The sequence below is a fragment of the Muscardinus avellanarius genome, assembly GCF_963383645.1.
Source record: "Muscardinus avellanarius genome assembly, chromosome: 5".
NCBI classification, from domain to species: domain Eukaryota; kingdom Metazoa; phylum Chordata; class Mammalia; order Rodentia; family Gliridae; genus Muscardinus; species Muscardinus avellanarius.
The window spans coordinates 60,315,651-60,319,252 of NC_137790.1; the positions used below are offsets into that span (position 1 = coordinate 60,315,651).

At 43.3% G+C, this 3,602-nt stretch overlaps 1 pseudogene across 1 annotated transcript; it reads right to left on the bottom strand.

Annotated features, from left to right (window-relative positions):
- Positions 1–991: 991 nt before the first annotated feature.
- On the bottom strand, positions 992–2,405 carry LOC308262873 (adenylyl cyclase-associated protein 1-like; annotated as a pseudogene). The gene has a single exon. The product of its transcript is annotated as an adenylyl cyclase-associated protein 1-like (transcript).
- Positions 2,406–3,602: the final 1,197 nt, after the last annotated feature.

Below are 3,602 nucleotides of genomic sequence, written 5' to 3' on the forward strand. Positions count from 1 at the left end.
CTCTCCTCCCACCAAAAATAGTTGCATATTTTGGTAAGTGTGTTCTAGAGTGAAAACTGAAATGTACACTAGCAACGCTGTGCAAGATTCTTATGTAAATCAAGACCTAAAACCAGCCCGCAGTGGAGGTTTTAGTCCTCTGTTCAGGTGCCTGGACAGGAGCCCTAAGCTGTTGAGCAGGACAGGCAAATGAAGGCGGTGACAGGCACCTTGTCGACAGAGGAGCTGTGCCCAGTTCCTTAGAATGACGTGTTGTTTTTCCTTTTCTTTTTCTTTTCTTTCAAAGTCATCTCTGTAGGAAGGTGCTGGGCAGGGATCCCAGAGAAAGAGAGGATCCGAGACTCCTTTAGCTGCCCTGGACAAAGGGCACTGCTACTGCAGCTGGACTGGACTATTATCTCATGGTGAGGCAGACCCAGATGGAATGCAAAATAAAGGAATGCTTAGAGAAAACAAGTTTGCTTGGGATGCTAGATGGCCCAGCCTCAGCCTGTGGTCCAGGGCAACCCTTGCCTCGCTCATTAACAGTGAAACACTAGTTTGGTTAGAAGAACCATCTAGAATCATACCAGCTTCTGCTACCTTCATGGTCACCATCAGAAAAAGACTACTGTGCAACATTATGATCTGTTGATTAATTCCTGGGACTGTTCCATTCTTTCCAAAGGACTGTATGCTGATAAAAATAACCCCCCAAAGCTGAAAGCTAAAACACACTGGTCCCAGGCTGCAGTTCCTTAAGAACAGCTTGGCACCACGGCTGCGCTGATGTGAAGAAGCTGCACCTTCCTACAGAAGGTCACCTGACCTGCGGTCCCGCCCCAAATCTCAGCCTGAGGTATATTTCAGTGAAGGCAGGTAGCTGGACTTCTCAGAGCAGAGAAGCAGTTTAAGAGCAGAAAGGTAGAGGAAATCTAGAAAAGACTCTTCTTGATAACAGATTTATCCCATGGTATGAAGGGAGAGGGCAAAGAACCCACTGGCACTTTGCTTATCCAGCGATTTCTGTCACTGTGGTGACCGACTTCTGCCCATTCCATAGGGTCTTGAACTGCTCGGGGACTGGGAACTCATTAAAGTCACCGCTTTCTGTAGGAATGAGAACGTTCATCTCCGAAGATTTGGCACTGACTATCTCACAATCCAGGGAATTCTTGCTCAGGTAAGCATGGCAGCCATCTGTTTTGTTAATGGAAATGGTTGGCACTTTACCCATTACCTGAACTTTGACATCCCTGCTGTTGATTATCTCCACAATGCCCACCATGTCATCAAATACCAGACTGAGTTTCTTACAGTTATTTACTGTAATGGAGTTAATTTTGCCCTTGATTTGCAATGTTGTGTTGACACACTTGTATATGTAAGCCACCTGTTTTAGTTCTGTGTCTTCAATCACCAGATTGGAAACATTCTCCTCATTTTCCAATCTCCATTTCTTGCCCTCGAGTTCAAGCAGAGCCGACTCCTTTGTGGCTGGTTTAAGTGATGAGTTGGTTTGGGGTTTAGGTGCAGAGAATGGTTTTGGGCCACTGTGAACTGGACCACTCTGAGCCTTCAGGGCAGGGTTCTTGTGAGTCTTCATATCATCAGATACGTGTTTCAGGGCATGTGTGATACTCTCCCCCTGGTTGATCTGTGCAAAGAGTCCAGGACAGAAAGCAGCATCATTGGAGCCTGAACTGGTGGGGACTGGGGGAGGAGGTGGGCCTGGGGGAGGTGGAGGGGAGCCCAATCCAGCAGAGGGTCCAGATGGCAATCCACTCAGTTCCTTTGCCACGGCCCCATGTTGCTCCAGGCCAATCCGCTGGTATGGAACTCCTTGATGTAAGCCTGCAGCTCTGTCCATATACTCAGGTAAGCCTTGACCCAGTTCACGTGCTTCTTATCCACATTTTTGTATTCCTTGAGGACTTGGTTTGTGTAAAACGTGGCAGCGTCATTCATCTCTTTCACAAAGGGGCCAGGTTTGGGGGCCATAGCCACCCATGCCAGCGCCTGGATGCTCTCACTGACAGCTGACAGGTGATTGAACAACTTGCTACCTCGGTTCTTCTCCAAAAAAGTTAGCACTTATTTTATCTGCTCTGAGATGGGTGCCAACAGATCAGAAAGCTTATTACTGGCTGGCTGCTGGCATTGAGAAGCTGTAACAAGGAGAGCTCGCTCCAACTTCAGGCCTGTGTGGACCATCTCTGCATGTTTCTGTACATCTCCAATCTCTTTTTCTTCAAGTACTCTGCCACAGGACCGGCAAGCAGTGAGTCAAATGCTTGCACATATGGAGCTGTTCCTTTTGAAGGACTGTCTCCATACACTCAGTGCATGACAGAGGTATTGGACACTGCCTCTAGGCGGCCCACTGCTCTCTCTAATCTTTCTACCAGATTTTACATATCAGCCATAATGTACCACCAAAAGAGTTCTGCCTCACCTCGGGACCCAAAGTCACCCTTTCTTATACCGTTTTTCCCCCTCATACATTTGTGATAATCTGTATTCAAACTGGTATCTTAGGGACACCTTCTACAGATAATGAGAGCCCTCTCTGTGCAGCTCTTTTCTGGCACTTTCTCTGAGAGTTCCAACTGCTTTCTCCTTCCCAGACTTCTTGATTAATTGCCTCCATTTAGTAAGATCATTATTGTACTTTGCCTGGATTCTTCTGAGGGCCCTGGCCAGGAAACCTCTTCCAGAGAGTTAGTAAGAAAATCTCTGGGGTTTATCTCATTTGCTCTCTTCCCTCTGACATTACTGACCTTCATTGCCTGATGTCCAATATCTTAAAAAATTAGTATGTTATACGTATTGGGTTTTTTATTTTTTTCAATAGGCTGATAAATATAGAGGCTATTAATTCATTTTGATCATAATTAAAGTCAGTAGCTACAATCTTTTCAACATGACTATGATGTTTGTATTTATATTAACTAATATTTCAATTCTGTCAGCATTAAATCCCAATTTCTGCTGGCTAGGAATGAAGTTTTTTCTGAAAGTTCTTTGCTTAAATATATATATATATATATATATATATATATATATATATATATATATATCTTAAATATTATATACATATAATATTTAAGAACATACATGAGAGATTCAAACACTGACATCTTAGAAAACCAAGAATATATTAAGAGTATTTTTACTAAGCACTTTCTGTGCTTAGAAAACTGACTTGGAATAATTAAGAAAGCTGGCTGATGATCACCCAATTGATGGCAGTTTGAGAAGAGAAGCTTGGTGTCACTACTAGAGATCCATTGTATTTAATTTCTGAAGCCTCACTGGAACATTTTAGAAGTACACATTCTACAACTCTGGTTTTATTCACAGTCAAGGTCAAAGCAAATCTCCATCTCTTGGTTTCTCTAGTTCTATTTATATCTGCCATTCTGTCAACTATGTGAGACATCAAAGAATTGATAAACGTAGGCTTGTAAAACACACACACACACACACACACACACACACACACACACACACACACTGTTAATAAGACAGAGTCTGGACATTACTACCTGTTAGTCAATGCTATTGTGGGGTTTAATTTTCAGTTGTCAGTTTCTTTTTGTCATCCACAGCTGAAAGTCAAT